The following is a 19,124-nucleotide window of genomic DNA, read 5'->3' on the forward strand; positions in this document are numbered from 1 at the left end:
TTTTATGGGATTCTAAAGTATCTTGCCTTGTTTGGTATTGCATATTTGATATAGTATTATTTATCCTGAGTGAATAAAGCATGCAAGGATGTGTATCAGCCATATGTTGGAGATGGTTTGTTTCAGTAGCTCCAAAGAACAGATCTAAACCAAACAGCAAGTCCCTGATTCACTGGAATTGTTCAAGAATATTCCAGACTTCTGATTGATACAATATAGTACCAATCAATTGAAACTGCCAGCATTTTAAAGGTAATATTTTCAAAAGAAAAGAGCATCAGAATCTTAGGAAAACATAAATTTTCTTAATGAGTGCTGACCATTGAAGAAAGTAAAATGAGTCTGCCTCCTGGAGTAATCATAAAAAAAATGAATTTTCAACAAATGTGTATTACTTAGTAGTTTCACATATTTATTGGGTTTTTTCTTTCACATTGTGCATACAAATAGGTAAATCACACACTGTGATTTCTAGTCTGACCAAACAACTACTCCTTTCATTTTTTTCTGGGGTAAACTATGCAGAAAACAAAAATTCTTCAATCTATTAATGAATATCAACAAATGTGTTGTAACTGGGTGACCTTTTATATCAAATAAATGAAATATTAGATGTATTTATTTCTCATGAAGTTATGGTCACTTTTTCAGCTCAAATTTGAACTAGTAAAAATAGCATTCAATACATGTTCCCTGTTAAATCCAAGGCAAATTGAATTCCATTGAAAAATCCACAGTGAATTTTAATTAAACTATTTAAAATAACTATTAAACTTGTTAATTATAATTTGTGACAACTGCTACAAATTATATCTATTAAAAGATATAGGAAGGAAGAAGTAAATTACTCTAAAGGATGTATTTCATAATGCATGCTGGGTAGCCTTTCTGAAAATGTTGTATGAAAACATTTCTCTCTCTGATCTTTTTTTCCACCATTGCATCTCTTTTATAATTAATTCCTCTCCCCCTTAATCTTTCTGTAACCGTTGGACCCTTTGCTCAGCATTTCAGTCTGATAGTCTCATTTATTCAAGGGTGATTTCTATTTTTCTCGTGTACTGTGGTGCACTCAGATCACAGATTTCAGTGTGCACTGGTGTCCTGGATGACATGCTCAATGTGAATTTATTGGCTGTTTTTGTTACCCAGCCACACTGGGGCTGTCCTCCCTCATACATGCTGATCTCCTCCTGTTTAATCTGGGGAGATTCCCAGGGCAGATGAGATAGGTAGGGCTCCCTCCTCCCCCAGCATATCATCATGCAGATTGCAACACAGCACTAACCTCCACTGCCAGTATTTCTCACAGGAGAGACATGGCCAAACCCTTCTGCTCTCATCAAGTACCACCACAGAGCCAAATTAGAGCACACACAAACACCAGGAACTTATGAGAGTTTTTGTTGTGATGCCTACATGGGCTCTAATTCTTTTCTTGACACTCAAGAGAAAGGTTGTGTGGTGAAACAGAATTAACTGCATTATCATATTTCACTTTGAAAGCAGAGTTTGGAAGAAAAAAATAGCTGATGCATTACAGCAATATCAGCTCATAGTATACAGGTTAAGGCTACATCTAAATTTTCCATCACAAACTTCATCTTACCTCTAATTTCAAGTCCGAGAAAACTTTTCAAGCACAATTAGTACTGAACTCCTGAGCCCAATAATGTACTTTGCATAGAAGTGGTTTTAACAAAATTACGAAGAAACAAGAAGTTAACCAACTAACTAGCCTAGAAGATATGAAAGCTACTGCTTCTTTTTAAGGAGAGGAAAAATAGAAAAAAACCCACAAGTTAGTTTAGGTTAAGCAATAGGTATATATGTTTAATTAAAAACACTTTAAAGATATATTTAGCTGAAACTATATATATGCATCCAAGGTATCCTACTATTTACCCAGTTATCTTACTATTCATATACATATTAACCTCACAGCATGGAACACTGCAGATGAGATATGGGTAATCTGCCAAATATATTTGTTACTCAATCATGTTTAGAGCCTATTTAGAGATTTGAGGTCTTTTGGTATTACTACGCAACAGATATGAGGAAATTATTTTAAAAGTAACATTCTGCAAATGTATTGCACCCATGCATATTGCTTAGTCTTTAGCAGCAATGCTGAACATTATCCTATCAGTCAATTTATAGTAAAATTTGGGAAAAGAAAATAATTGTAAAAGAGTAGGAAACTGAGGCAATGTTTTTTGAAACTAATTGGGAGTTTATCTTGGACAGCCAATATTAGCACCTCCCCTGTCCCTAGCTGTGGAACTCTAGAGTGGCAGAGCCTAAGAGTATCAGCCATTGATGAAGGTCTCAGCTTGCCAGGTGCATTACTAATAAAAGACAAAAGGCCTGCCAGTTCTGCTAAATAACAACCATTAAACTGACATTATTGTGCTACACTTTAAAGATATGTGGGCTTGATCTGAAAATATGCATATTTTCATACATATTTAAAATCAGATCTGTCATACCTTTATCTTAACTATCAAATCAAATACTCTTCAAAGCCTTTATGGGGATTTCAAGTCCCTCAGCTTCACCAAAATCTACTTAATCTTAACTAGATTGCCTCTTTTTTTTTTTTTTTTCCCTGGCAGTGTGCAAGCCTGTTTTGCTTTCTGCTGATGAATGACCAAGTTGACAAAACTGCTAGAGAGGAAAAAAATAAGGAAACTAGGAATACTAGTGCTAGGGTCAATAATATTTTAACAATTTCATTGTGTGTTATATATATATATATATATATATATATATATACCAGCAAATTGCCATGAGTTTTGGTAGGATAATAGATAATTAATGCTGGATTGAGGAATTCTTGGATGGGAAGGATGATTCTACTAATGAGGAACATCTGAGAAGCACATAATACAAACAGGATGTTGTATATTTTCCATAGTTCTGCTTACAGACAAAAAATAATTCAGTCCTCCCTAAAAATATTAGGTCTTTACACAGAAGTACATGAAACGTGCTGGGTTTTTTTCCCCCCTAGGCAGAATGAACACCTTCCTGCTATCGAATAAACCTTTTTCCACCACTGTTTGCCTAGAACAGCCTCCTACTGTTCTATGACATAGAGTTCATGTTCTATACACAGAGTGACTGCAAAAATATAAGGAGGTATCAAAATAAAGTATATAAGCAGGCAGTGTTCCTTTAAAGTGACATATAAATGATAAAATACGGAATATTGAAGTTACATTTTCAAGGAATGCTGCACAAGAAATTCAGAGTACTGTCTAAATACCAGTAAGTAGCTGATAAGCAGTTAAAAACATAATTGCTTCATTAATTCTAACTGAAGTTACCCAATACACTTCTTGCTACCCTCATGCTACTCTAAAAATTTTATGCTTCCAGTGCAAAATATAATTTTTCTTTCCTTTTCAAAATACAGCTCTAGTTCAATCTAACCAAGGGTATTATAAATACGTGAACTTGGCAGTAAGTTGACTTTTTTGGACAAGTTAAATTATCCCCCACTGCAGATAATTAAACTATGTCATTGAATAAAAATAAACTTATCAGGAACTCAATCCAGTAACTGTAATTTGCCCATTCTCATGTCACCAACACATCTCAGTCTTAACACAAACATATTTTTAGTTATGAATTCTTTAAAGGAGATCAAATCTGAATTTTTCAAAGCAGTTTCATGTTAGGCTACAATTCAAGGGTTGATTCAGGCTCCTTTTGACTTTGCAGATTACATATCTATATTGTGCAGTAATTCAACTCTCTCAGTGGCCCTTGAGCCTTTCACGCTGCATGCAACACCAGTTCCTCCAAGCTACTTTCAACTGCAAGCATAAAGAAGAAAATCTGGAACTTGGTAGCATGGGTCACTCAAGATTCCTCGTATGTGGGACCTGGTAAGACTATGCCATGTTTCAGTCCTGTTCCTGGGGCAGTCTGTCAAAAGTTTCCACGCAGTTTCGTGCCTTCATACACCTCATGAGCCACTCTTGGCACACAACAGAACCAAAATTTCTTCAAGATGAAAGCTATTCTTTCCCTTTCAGGCACTTAGACCCAAAAATTATTACTAGAACGAAAAACTACTAGATCCAAACATCTTTGGGAAATTCCTAGATGGAAATACAGACTGAGTAAAAGACAGTGAAACTGCAGCCAGTGTTATGGGCAGACCAGCCTTACCGTGGCTGTCACTTTCTGCTCTGCCACATGTACCAGGGGACACCTGCTTCAACACCACATCAACTCAGTTTCAAAATGCTATAAACATGTAGGAAGATACAGAGATATGGAGTGCATTTCTTCAATGAGTGGAGATGGTTTGTTCTAAATTTGACTGCTGTTGTGTTAAACATACTAAATGATTAATGAAAAAAATAATTTCCCATTAGCTTTGTTTGTTGTGTGTTTCCCACAGATTTTTCATTTTACCTAATTACTGAAGTGTAATTTACATGAAATTTTTATAACTTTTTGGTGAAGTCTTAATTCCAGGACACTTTCAGGGCCTGGTCGCTTTGAACAGAGAGATTATTTTCAGTAATAAATGCTTTTTGCACTAATAGTGCTTGCATTTGGAGGCCAAGCCTAGCCCCAGTTGAGAGTATCAACAAAACTACCAAGTGTTTCAACAGATTTTGCACCAGATTACAAATTCAAATGACAATTTCTTTTCCAATTGAATATACTTCAAAATAACTTGAAGTAATTCCTGCTATTCAGAGATTTAACTAAGTTTACAGATTCATAAGTTTATTGTTCTGGGAATTTAGATTTGTCTTCTGAAGTCTTTGGCAGATGGCCTTATGCATCTTCAGGTTAGTTAACTCACATTTAAGATTCTTCCAGTCAGAGCTCTCTCCTGTGTACTTTGCTGATAAAGTGGAGCAGAACTGCAGCTAACAAATAAGTAGCTAAAAAAAAAAAAAAAAAAAAGGAAACAAAAACTTGAAACTCCTTGAATTAAGATGGTAAAATATCTGGAAACAATGAGGAAAATGATAGAGGAAGAGGAAGGAATATAAATACCATAAGAACTAAAGTGTTAATTGTCAGGAGATGTCCTGATAGGGCTTTACCCTTTGGCCATCCCTGTGTCTGTGAGAGGCCAGGCAGAGCCAGGACCCATTGCTGGCCCAAAGGGCAGCTGGCACAGACAGAACACACACACACTGTAGCACCTGTTAGACCCCAAAGGAGGATTGCAGGAGTGGAGTCACGTTGGGCAAGCAGGACTCAGCCATTGCCCAAGCCTGGCAAATGGCACCAGGTCACTGAGTCACCAAAAGGTAGGTTACACAGGTGGTTGGCATAACTAAGCATAACCAGAAAAGCAGGAATTACCAAGCAGAGAGACATGAATGCTTCTCTTTGTGAGCATGGCACCAAGACAGCCCAGGACACAGAGGAGTGAATATACAGAACTAAAGAAGTGGATAGCTCAACCATGAATACTAATGAACCACAGCCTATCACTGTCATAGAAACTGGAGAGATGACACTGAAAAACAATAAAACCTTTTGATTTTGAAAACGAGCCACTTGAAAGCCTGGGAGACCCGCAGCTCTGACTGTACAATATTAAGGGAATTGCTGCACTTTCCGCACAAGAGTGCAAAAGTTGAGATCGTTTTGTTGATTTAAAGACAGAATGCCAAAAGAACACATAATATACTGTTGTATCTCTGGCTTAAACTTGAACTTGGCATAAATTATTTCAGGAATGTTTTGCATAGTCTCTTTTTATATCTCCAGTGCAAAATCTATTTTGATTGCATGGCCTTGGAATAAGTCTGTTATTTTTCACATTTTATCATTTTTGGAACTAGCATACAAAACACAGTTTTCTTATCTTTCAACCCCTGCCCCCCTGCCCCTTAAGTCAAAAATAAAACACACTGTACCACTTGTAAAAGCAGAGAAACAGGGTAGAGTGGAAATCTCCATTCACTGATAGAAGGTCTTGCATCTCCAGAGGAAAACAAAACAGTTTAGATTGTGGTTAACCTACCACATATACTATGGTATTCCATAGCTCAGACTCATACTTTAATGCAGGAAATGTTCAAAAGGCAAAGCTGAGAATTTTTGTAAAAGACCATGGATTTACCAAAAAAATCATAAACACAGCTGACATAATACAGCAAGAACATGAGATGACATTTACATACACCCCAATTCCAGTTCACTGATATAAGCAAAAATACAAAAGGGATTCACACATAAAAAAAAAGGAAAAGCATATTTAATGTAGTAATTTGAATGTTGTATACATGAAGAACAGGAACAAGTCAATCCCAAAAAGGGCTCAAGCTTGGTGGTAGGTAGGAATATCTATTTAATGTGCCCTTTGCTTCTTCATATTTTTCAGAAATAAACCCTAAAGCCCTTCAAACATGAGTTTTTTATTGCATGCTATTAAGTAGTCAAAGATAATAAAGGAAAGATAATAAATGAAATTACTGTTTTATGACCTTCTCAATTTCTAAGGCAAGAGACCAGCAAATGCAATGCTCTTACAAGGAGAAGTATTAAAGATATTTGAATTTCTAAACAGCATGATAATGAGCCAGCTTTAGAACAAGGTTAAGATGAGAGGAAAATAAGTGGACACAAGGAAAGCAATGAAGAGTATCATTAGTGGAGTTCCTTGATCTTTCACATTTTCTTTCAAGGTACCCATCCCAAAGACCAGGAAAGTACCCACAAAATACACTGCTGATGCAAAATTAGGAGGCACTGGGAGCATACAGGGGTAGAGGCTACAGAGAAACAACAGGAATAAATAGATTGATTGCAGGTCGATTGATACTCTTCAAGTAGCCATCCAGCTCTGTTTACGGAGGTACCTGCAGTGCTAGTGAACCTCTGCCAGTCAGCAGTGACAAGGAAACGAGGAAATATTATGATTTATTCCATGTGCTCCCAGAGCAACTCAAAGCACTTTGCCCATGCTGCTCAACCCAGTAGGGTACTTGACTGCATACCAGCAATGAACAGCTTGTAAATTCAACCTTGAATGCTGCTCTTCTCCACATCTGCTTTTCCTTATCTCTGTGTTGGTATGTTTCTGTCTTATTTACTCTCACCCTAAACTCATACATTTTCCTTAAGGGGCAGACCCTAACCCGCACATCATTCTTCCAACATGTAAGCAGCAAGTCACCTCCTCTGCAATGCAATTAATTAAAAACCTTAGAAAAAAAAATCTCAGCATTCTTAGCCATATTTTTTGTAGGTTTGCTCACCAAACAAACATCAACATGCATAAACAACATAAGGACCAGCTAAAGAACATCAGATGCCATACAGAACTTGGCACAACTTCCCAAAATGTTTGTATTGAACTATATCATAGTTAATTTTAATTCTCTGTTTGAATGTTAAATTAATTAATAAAAACAGTTCAGCATAGAGTAGCTGTTTCTAGTCTGTAGACTCAAGTCATCTTCATACCATGCCCTGATTTGCATTCAGTTTGTAAAACTGGATTATTTTGTAAAATTTAAAGAATCCTTTTTGCCCTAATACATAATGTCATTAAAAAACCTTAAAGAGATTCAGGTTTTTTCAATGCTTTAAATTCCCCTAGGCTGCAATATAGATTACTTTTGATGAAACAAGGTTCAACTTTGGAACAGTCATTTCATATCTGAGTCATTCTTGAAGCCATTCTCTTTGAGGGACTACCAAAGTACTAAAGGGACTACAGGTTAGACAATCAGACCAATTATGAATCTAATGTCTGGGAATATTCTTTATCATTCAATTCAATCATGAGACAAGACTTAAGACTTTGGAGCAATATATACATCAGTCATGGCAATTCTGGGACAGGCAGATGGAGGATATTGACCTTGCTGTCTTTGGAATGGATATGGGACATTTTAGCTGATAGACAAGCACCAGCTGAAAGAGGTCAGTCTCAGGCAGGCAAACATGACTTTTTCCATTATAAGATTTTCCATAGTTTAGGTAATTATATCTTTGTCTTGATTTTGTAAATCAGCCCATATGTGCAAAAGTTTATATTTTCTAGGTCTCAGGCCATCCATTCTCTATCTTTGATGATTTAGGATTAATAATCAACAAAAGATTACAACAAAGATTACTTCATTGGCCACTTGCACCACTGTCCATCATTCACAAATCAATTGCTCCACATGAACAAAGACCCTGACCTAGCAAATTTAAAGCTACTTGAAATCTTCAGAGAAAAATTCATAAAATTGTTTATACCCAAGAAGAATATTTGAGGTTTTGAACAGACTAAACACTATGAAAAATAGTAGATTCTGTTGGTTACTATGCAATGCATGAATTTCCAAAACAACAGCAACACGACAATTTTTATAATAGGGAGCAGTGTGTTTATTTAGCTAATGGAAAGAGAACATTGTTCAAAACTCCCTCCTCCTCTTCCTTGCATATGTACATACTAGTCAAATGAGAGACTTTTTCCCCTGTCTTTTAAAATCTCTGTTGATGATGGATGAGCTAACACAGAATACACTGAACTTGATACCTTTTTCCAGACAAGGCAGATAGCTGTTAAATACCAGGTTTGAGTGAATAAAGCTGGATTTGCACAAGAGTAATAAAGTATGCACCTAAAACTTGGTTCTTGCCTTAGGGCTTTTATCATCTTGTAGCAACTGGTTCAAATTTGCAGACTATTTTGGACACCATCTTATTGTTCATGAAACTTTTCCGTATTTCATGACAGCTACAGCTTTCCTCTGCCTAAGGTTTTTTCCCTGTGTACACAGAATACAGATGTAATTTGGAAATACATGATTCCTTAAGCATGACAATAAATGTCACTTATCAAACATTGTGAATGTCTTCCTGACGTCTGATCTCTCTTCACCACAATTAAATCCAACATGATGCAGGAATTTTCAGAAAACAACCATCTTCAGAACACCCAATTGTTGACTTTAGCTGAGTATGTGGAATGCCATTTTAGAGGCATCATTAATACACACAGGAACAAAAACTCTGTTATAGATGTTACTCCCGAGTTAATTGAGACAATACCTCTGAATGGATATGTAATAGAAATGTGTATGTAATATATATTTTATACACACTCACAAGTAAATATGTATGGGCATAATACTGATAGGCTGACAGAGCTGGGGTTATTCAGCTTGGAGAAGAGAAGGCTCAAGTACTGAAAGTAGTTTTAAAAAAAAAAAAAAAAAAGGAGAGTGACCTTTTTCCATGGGCAGATAGTAATAGCACAAAGGAGGATGGTTTTAAATGAAGAAAAGATCTGGATTAGATGTTAGGAAGGAATTCTTTACTCAGAGTGTGGTGAGGCACTCAGCCAGGTTGCCCACAGAAGCTGTGGATATCCCATCCCTGGCAGTCCCAAGTTCAGGCTAGGTGGGGCTTTCAGCAATGTGCTCTAATAGAAGGTGACCCTGCTTGTGGCAGGGGTGTTGGAATCAGATAATCTTTAAGTCCCTTCCAACACAAATCACTCAATGATTCTATAATGCTGATTTTCTTCCTTCACAGCTCATTAAAACAACCAGTAGCCAAAATTATGCCTCCTAGCTCAGGTGTGTCAAATTAGACCTTTAAAAGGTTTAGTATTGCAATTCTTAAGAAGAACTAAACAGTGAGAATATGAGAGCAGAAAATTCATTTTTTCAGCTGTCACCAGCAAATATCAGAAGTTTAAGGAGTTCTTCAGAGTGGTGGGGAGGGGTTCAAAAAAATTCCACCTAAGATAGTTCCTTGGCAGACAACATTATTTACGAGACTACTGCTTCAAATGCTTAAAATTTACAGTAAAGGCATAGTCAAAATAAGGGTGTGCCATCTTTTAGTTTCCAGTTAACACAAAGAACAGCAAAACACATTAAGGTATAAGAGTGTAAGGAAAAAGAAAGTGGTGTGTGTCATCTGCTTAACGTCTGAAAGAAAATTTTAATTCTTTTGTAATAAAATCAGGAAGTTCCTCTGACAACAGATGTTGACTTACACCTTTAAAATAGAGCTTACACTGTTACTGTTCATCTGTATGTTGTTCAAATGGAGCCAGAAAGCACAAAAGCATCTCCCACTCTTTAAAACCACATATTTCATTAGACCCATTAGAAGAAATAGTAACAAAGAAAGTCTAATATTTTGACAAACTCATAGTGAAAGATGGTTGATCTTGAATTATACCCTAATACAATAAAGCATTATAAAATAAAGTTTATATTCTTTTTGACTTGGGATTTTCAAATAGTTTGCCCTTGACTATAGACCATTGAAATAGCTGAATATTCAGGACCAGACATCTTCACCTGAGTGCAGAACCACATGGAAAAATTAAAGCAAGGGGAACGCTCTTCCTTCCTTCCTTTCCCCTCCAGGCTCTATCCCTCCCACGTCAAGTGCCAAGTCAGCTCTGAACAGAAACATCTGTTGGTCCTGTTGTGTAGAGAGGAGCCCACCTGTTTCACATCCAACCCATTCCCTGCTCTGCAGCCTCTTCAGGGTGACTTGTCCGGCTCTGACCCTCAGCTTCAAAGCCTGCTCTTACCCTGTGGGGCACAGACAAGATATCCCTGAAAGGCAAGAGTGTTCCCTAAATATTTTGAGATGACTAAGAGATATTTTTCTAAGTTCTTTTTGCTTTCAGTTCAAAAAAACAAGGCAATCTTTTTACCTTTTCTAGCCACAGTTTGGGAAAAAGGTTTGAAATCAAGCCCATTCTGTTTTCTGTTTGTATATTTTTTTTCCCAATGATATGCATGCAGTACCCTGGAGCTCTTCTATGAAATCCAAAAATGCCAGACACAAAACAGAAGACTGTATGTATTTGTGTTATATAGGAAGAACTGATAAGGTTCTGTACAAGACAGCCCATTGAAAGGATTCTTGAAACACCAGTTCTTCCTCAAAAACCTTATTACTTTCAAAAGAAAACAAAAATCTTAAATAAACAAATGAATAAGATCTATTCCCTATTAGTATACAAGTCTGCATAATATTTATACACTTGATTGCTCTTATACCTAATGAAAAAGAAAACTAAAGACACAAAGGAAGACAAGTAAAAATAACTCCAGAGTATTCAAGGATTTTTGTAAGGACTACACCCTTGCTGACATTTAAGGAATTTCTGATGATACAGAGTTTTCTGATGTGAAAGCAATTTCTGACTAGGACTTTTCATCAAACCATTGTGGGCTGCAGTTACCACAAAATTGTTTCCTACTCATTGCATGTTATTCCATAGTGATTGGCATGATTGCCAGACAAAGCATTTACATGTGTTAAGTGTACATTGAATAAAATCTCAGTGGGAACCCATTACTTCAGTTCTCTAGGACTTCATATGGATATAGAATGCACACACACACAAGCACAAACTGCAAAAATGTAACTTGAATTTCTCATCATGGCATATTAAAGGATTATTATCGGTACAGTTCCCGTTCAAAATAATCACATGAGCTTGAGCTCTGGAAAGAAGCACCACATTTGTCATCTTAAGCTTACTTTTTATTACATGCTATGAAAGCAAGCAATCTTCCACCCTTAAAAATCTTTCCTCACCCTTGTATGTGACCAAGCCAACACATTTTTGAAAGGTGGTGGCAGCAGCAAAATTACAGCAAATAAGTATACCAGGTATTTTAAAATAAAACTTCATTACAAACTTGGGTTGAAAAATGGCTGCAAAACCTGGAATCAATTTGATATTGTGCTATATGAAAATTCCTGTTCCTCACTACCCCATTCCTCGTCTCCAGGAGGTTTGGGTGGGCAGACAAGGGGAGAGTGCTAATTGAAAGCAGTACAACTCCGCCTGTGAGGAGTCAAAGGCAAGAAGCTGTTTTGCCTCTCCAACTTTCATGTGAGCAAAACCTAATCCAGACATGATTGTTCTGAGGGCCTAAAAATTCACTATGCAGCACCATGTGGAGTGCCAAACCCTGAAAGTTGACCCTGTATTCCTATGAGGTCAGAGCTCAAGAACTAGACTGAAATTTTGAGCAAGACAGACACTTTTATGTCTTTTGTCTATGAGAATTACTACGTTGAGGCAGAATAAAGCTTCTGTGTATGTAGAATATGTGCAAAAATAGGTAAGTCTAGCTTTATAAACAAGGAAAGGAAATTAGGTTGTTTTTCAGTACCTGCAATACTTATTAATGAGCATGTATTAATATGCAATTATCCTCTTGGGAAAACAGGAGTAATTTATGTTACATAATTGAGAGTCAGTTATTTATGATGTACTTGCAGATCCTGCCAAGCACAGATTATCAACAAGGGAGCTCTACCCCTGACTTCAGTTATAGTATGACACATTAAGACATGCAGAAAGCAGAAGGCCATGCTGCACATCACTTAATTCCTGCCTTTAAGGTAGAGTACGGTAATTAAGTGCTAATGCTTACTGGAATTTCCAGTGGAAATTCAGGCAGTCACTCCTTGGCAGAGCCACAGACATTTTTTGGTCCTGCAGTTCTACCAGAGTTTGGTACAAACTAAAAGGAATTCATGTGATATGAATGGATAGTCCTCCTGATGTGATGTGAATGGATACTACTCCAGGTCATACAATATTTATTTTAATGTTCATGAGTCAACATCAGAGCTGAAAAAGTTTTTTATTTTATAACTATTACTCTAATTACACACCATGTCTGACTTGTAACATTCAGGCTGCAATTAAACTGCCCCAGAATGTGCAGGAAGCACAGTTCTGCAGTTGCATTCCAATCCAATAGCAGAACAGAGAAAACTTGTGAAGACACAGAACCCTGTGTTGATAATCAGATTTTCAGAATTGCTAAGTGTTATGCTTCAGTGACTCGGACTGAATCAGTAATTAAGCAACTTTTGAAAAACAACTTCCCTTAGATTTGACAACATGATATTCAGTAAACAAACTGCTAACTTCCCAAGTCTGCCATTCATACCTGGTTTTACCCATTTTTTTCCTGCAATAGCAACTGTTCCAGCTTGAACAGCATTGAATTGAATTTCCCATCTCACTCTTGCAAATTATGTCAAGAAATTGAGGTTACTCATCTGCATAATCCATTTTTAAGTGGTAGCACTGGACCTAATGAAAACAAGCTCATTCCCTAGCCTACACTCTTTGCCCTTGTTTCTGGGCAGGTCCCAGCAGAGACAGATTGGCAAGAAATATTTTTTTTTTTAATATCCTTGGTTAGACTGCTGCACTTGTATTCATTTTCCTTCTGTCTTAATCTTGTTATGGTAGCATGGAATTTGCCTCCTAGTATGTAGGAACATGCAAAATTTCTGCAGAGCATTTTGCTGCAGCTGAGCTAAGAATGCATTGCTAATGCATGTTATCAGTGGATAGACGTTTTTCATCTTCTTTTCAGGCCTTTTGTTTCACCCATTTTTTGTGTATGTGTGTACATTTCGCCCTTCAGGGTTTGCTGACAAAATACATGCAAGCAGAGCAGAACAATAATTCCAATGTAGTGATTAAAAACACATGCAATTTTTCTTTTTTTGTCTCAGATGCTGAAACTCAAAAAAATCCAGTTTTCTTTCCCTGAGGTGTAATGAAAAGCTAACACTCTAAATAAAACTAAAACTTCTTATTAAAAACAATCCAAACTTGACAAAACAGTGCCTTTCTATTAAAAAAAATAATGGTTTCTTGTGAAAACTTTCAATACATCTCAATGTTTCTTGGATGCTAAGTATAGAAAGGATGCTGTGGCATTTCACAAGAAAAATGAATAAGAGACTTATTATCAAAACATCAACATTTTAATCCAGATGTTTTTAATTCAGGCATAACAAGCAAGAAGAGAAAAAATGGGAAAGAGAAGAACAGAAAGCTTTAAATTAGTAAGAGCAAATGTATCTTCTAGCAAACAAGTTGAAAATAATTGAAAGTAGATGGGATAATTAGTTTGCTGAAAACATAAACCAGGGATATGTATGAATAAGGTAAAGACTTGTTTCCACATGAATATTTGTGCATTCATGAAAAATGGGAACATCAGAACAGCAACTATATTAAAGAATGATACCACTTAGGGGATCTTATATTTCCTTCAGACTAAGGCATTTTATTCTGCTTTAGATATTTAAAGACCTTTCAAAGTGCTAAAGAGTCTACAGAATGCAACATCAAAGTCAGAGGCTGTTCTAACAAATATGTAGCTGGACATTTTCTATGAAAACAGCTTTAGAGGAAGGGTCTAGTGAAAGATAGTACTGAAGTACCAGTATCAGGACTAAATAAGAATCCTCTGAAGAAATCCAGGTCTTCACAGTTATTACACAAGCAGACAAACAATTGCTGCAATTTATTTTATTTTTAATCACCACCTTGGTTTCTACTTATGTTGCAAAATAAATGACTTACTGAATCTCTCTCAGTGCCAATATAACTTTATTTAGGTCAGTCTGTATGTTGGATTTAGCTTTCCCCACATCCTGACCAGGGCAAACTAGAGCCATGCAGTCAATTTGGTCTAAAAGGCAGGGAACTACTGACAAGAAATTAAAGCTATTCCTAGAAAAGGAGAACATATAGTCTGTGTCAGTCATTAAGATATTGTCTTGCTGCTCTGGCACACAGAATGCAGAATATCCTCTGTTAAAACAAGATATGAAGACAGGATAGAATAAAATTTTCATATATAATTATCGCTGTATCCAGTACAACATAGGAAACTCACCGTACTGGTTTAGATTTGGCTTTCCAAATGTCCTTGGCTGCTTAGTACTCTTTCCAGAGCCAAACCAGGGCATTCTTGGCTTCAGCTAAATTTGTGTTAGCCCAGCACACCCCAGTCTTCAGTTCCCTCGACACTGAGTTGTCTTTGTAAACCGAGGAAAACAGGATATCTACAAATAAAAAAAAAAATCACAGCATCTTATTGTGAGCTTGAAGCACATGTGTCATTTCTTTATGGACACAATCCAGTATATTTACCTATTTTCTAAATTTAAGTAATACAAGCCAAGTAAGTATCTTGGCCAGAATAAGAGGTTGCTGACTATATATGAAAATTGATTTTAATCTTCATCAGCTTGGTTTACAGGGAATCTATTTGGAATCATTTTGATAAGTTTTCAGGAGGTAATCTTCTTAAAATGCTTTGTAATCAAACCTGTGCACTGTAGTCCTACAACATGCATGATAACACTGATGGAATTTCCTGCAGCAATTACTGTGAAATTATTTCATCCCTCTAATGACAATTATATATAAATTATAAAAATCTTACATAGAGGGTTCCCAGAAGTAAATGCTCTCATGCTTCCCATCTCCAACAGAAAATGGATCCATGGTGATATGAACACAGAATTATTTATTCTGGTTAATAAGAATGTCTTGAAGTTGAGAGCTTTTCCTGTTTTATACAATTATCGTTTTACTGGATAAACTGTGGATTTGCTTATCCTGTAAACCAATTCAAAGAAGAGTGCAGCCAATTTGAACCATTCCCATTAATTTTCTAGAGTGTTAAATGAAGTCTATCAGTCCTTTGCAAAGTCTCGTTCATTCCAAAGCAGAGCACTACCAAAACTGTAAATAACTGAAAAAGTAACAAAATGTTGCTTAGCTCTCCAACCTCCTCCATGACAGAGCACCTGCCTGTTATTTGTATTAAGTATGAGGAGAGAATGTGACCCTCTGGGAACTGAATCCCAACAATATGAGGCATGCATACATTGTCTTAAATGGAACAAGGAGAAAAGAACATAAGTTGATTTTGCAGGACTGAAATGTTACAAGATCTATTAGGAATAGTTATCATATTTAAAGTCAAACTACATCCAGTCTCCCTTATTTGGAAGTGCTAACTTAAATACCCATCAGCTTCAATGGAAACACAATTCCACCTCAGCACACCAACATGTGGCACGAAGTTAGTCTGCAAAGTCAGCTCAGACTGATTTCAGAGAACACAGGTCTTTTCCAAATTTGGGATAAAATACTTAATTCTACTACATAAAGGGAAGTTTGTAGAATCAATGGCAACAACATGAAGGATTGAAAAAGCATCAGTTACATCCTGTTCCTTATACACACTATATATGAATAAATTCTTCACTGTTAACTTTTCCAACACTTAAATTTTCTCTGAAGATGAGACAAATGGCACAATTTTAAGATGAGTACACTCCAAGATACACTTTTTTAGCTTTTCTATCCAGTTAAACTGAATATAAACCAACTCTGCAGTCACAGATCATCCTGTTGCTTTGAGAGTCTTTCCCTATTTGTATGGTAGCAGTAGAAAGAAAACGGCTCTATGATCACCTTATATTATTCACATAAAGAATTATTAGGCTTGTCACCCCCAGTGTAGTGCATAGGCAAGATGACTAATGAGCAATTAAAGCTAATATGAGAGGAGGTAACAAAACCCCTCATGCATAAAAATCTGCTTAGCTACAGACAAAACCTTTTCATGCTGTCCCAAGTGTTGCCTACATCTAGATATGGAATACATAACTTTTTTATTTCCCTTTGTGTTAAGAAGTATTTACCAATAGAAGGCCTTATGATATATTTCAAGTTTAGTTGCATATTCTGTAAAATCTTGTAATTAATTTTTAAAAATCACATTTCATTGCAAGTTTTTTTCCTACCAGTCTATTGAGTTTTTCTTATATATTAAATGTGTCGAGAATGGATATCCTGAAGAGATAGCATAAATATTAACATAGGTTCCTAAGCCTAGCTTCATGCAAGCATGCATCCTGGGAAAAATAGCTCTGCATTAACTACTTATGTGAGTTAGGGAAAAAGGAGAAGACAACTTAATTTGAGGCACAGATTTCTTCAGAATTTGCCCTTTGGTCAGACAAAGGGCACCCCACAAAAAGCTTTCAGTCATAGGATCATGTTAAATGTTAATGTGCTTCATTTAAACTTAAGTTCAATAGTCTGAGCTATTAAAATTATTTTTTAAAATCAAATGCTAATAAGAAAAAATCAGCTTAGATATCTTACCTGCTATAGTATTAAGGTAATACAAGAGTGACGTTATTTTGCAATTACACCAGAAAAATATGTCTTTGGATTGTTCCTTTCCAGAGCAGGTCTCACAGAGCTAACAAAAATACAGAGGAAGCCTACTTGCACAACCAGCTCCTTAGAACAACTTACTTACAATAATTGATTACATAGACTTAGACTCCCTTTCCCAGCCTGAGAAAATGTTTATGAATTTGTACATTACCAGTCCATTCAGTGTTAACAGAGAATGAGCAATGATTATGCTTCCCATTACAAGAGCTACTGAAGAGCAACCAAAAATAGCAGTGCCCAAGCTAAGGTTTTCCCAGACATAAGAACAGTCTGTTTACTACAGAGCATCTTAGACATAAGAGGATAAAACAATTATATGGTGATGGCTCTGACCCTGCAGCTTAAAAAGGAGTTGGTTTTACATACAGAACTAGTGTGACTTCCCAAAATGTTAAAAGAGCATTTTTAGACACACAACTTGTTTAGCTTCAATTAATCAAATCTATCATATTCAGAAAATTTTCATTTATAATCTAAGTTCTCCAAGACACAAAGATACTCTGTTTACTACAGGGAATCTTAGACACAAGGAGATAAACCAATTATGTTATGATGGATCTGACCCTGCAGTTCAAAGAAGGGTCAGACAGGAGTGTTTACCTTGTATTTATGGGATTTAGCCCCAGCATTCAACCGTTGTTTAGATAGCCATTAAGCATTTACAGATGGAATTCTGTCAAAAGTGGTGTAATTTAGAATCTCATTGAATCAATTGCTGATTTTTTTCTCCATGGAAATCCAGTCAGAAAACCATGAAAATCTGTCTGCTGGATCCTTCACAGGTCCAAGGAGGTGAACCTGTCAACTTGTCTACTTTTATGTCACTGCTATGTTACAGGAACTAGTAAAGATTGAAGCTTCTGGAGGAAAGTGCCACAGTAGCCTTTGTGATTCTGCAGATTTCTAGAAAGAAAACCTTTAAAGCTAACACTGATTAGCTCATAATAGTCAAGATTTTTAAGGTGAAAATTCAGATAAAAATGAAAATCAAAGTTTCCTTGTTGGAATATCAATGAATTAGTCTACAATACTGATAATGAGGTATTTGTATTGTGGTAGGCCAACTTTTTGCTGTTGTGATGTGTATCACTTGGATGGGGCAAGAGGGCACTTCTTCTAATAAGCTTTCTGTGTAAAGAAATTAATGATGTCAGCCATAAATAAAGAAGGTACAGATGTGGTTCATTAACATGTAGCTGGCAGAGTTGGACTCAAAGTAATCTAATTCTAGAAAATCATATGAATATAGTACTACTTGAACCACAAAATAAAACTCATGCCTTTGGTACCAAATAATATGTTTATATATAAAATTTAGCTATGCATATAGTCATGGTGAAAATGACCTTTTTTTAAAAACTATTCCCCACTAATTCCTTCAAATACAACTGTGCCAGGATCCAAACCCACAAAGTCTGGGACAAGAAAGCTCTTTGCTTTTTCCTTTATCATTTAAAAGGTTATTTCATGCCTGCTTTCTGATGCCACAAGGTGCTGCCTTCCAGCCTACAAAGGCACAAAATATACTACAGGACCTATAAATCTCTCCCTCATATATGGAGAAAACTAATTTCCTATATTACTTGTTCCAATCGACTCTCTGCTTTTCATTAAGCACAGCATCTAATTTAAAAATACATTTGGGATACAAGTCTGAACTTTCTAAGACTGACCCTTAGGTTGCTGAAGAGTAAGACAGTTTTCAAGCAGGGAGATTTCCAAGAGCTATTTAACATAAAAAAATTAAATTGGTTTAATCATTTGGGTTCAACCTCAGTTACAATTGTTATATTCCAGATTCAGTATGTATATGCAGCATAGGATTTTAAAACCAGTAAAGAATATTTGAATAAAATTAATTCCTAATCTCTTTGCTTCCCAATGGCCACAGATACTTTTACACTAGAACCTATTTCTTTAGAAACAGTTTACTCCTCTATTTCTCTAAGTTCATATCAAAATATGTCTAGTTCATCACTGATTTCTGCACTACAGCAGCACCCAAGAACACTGTCACCAAGTAGGGCAACTTTGAGCAATACTTGCTAGGACAAGTCATGTTCCCAAGAGC

General features: G+C 36.1%; 1 long non-coding RNA gene across 34 annotated transcripts in view; it reads right to left on the minus strand.

The window, feature by feature from the left end:
- LOC116183367 (uncharacterized) overlaps positions 1-19,124 on the minus strand; it is a 487,183-nt gene that overhangs the window by 303,702 nt on the left and 164,357 nt on the right. For all 34 annotated transcript variants that reach the window (XR_014954476.1, XR_014954502.1, XR_014954501.1 and 31 more), the window contains one exon: positions 14,688-14,856. This is a non-coding gene — a long non-coding RNA (uncharacterized LOC116183367). The remainder of the gene's footprint in view (positions 1-14,687; positions 14,857-19,124) is intronic.

The sequence above is a fragment of the Lonchura striata genome, chromosome 3 (genome assembly GCF_050655825.1).
Source record: "Lonchura striata isolate lonStrDom1 chromosome 3, ASM5065582v1, whole genome shotgun sequence".
Taxonomy (NCBI): Eukaryota; Metazoa; Chordata; class Aves; order Passeriformes; family Estrildidae; genus Lonchura; species Lonchura striata.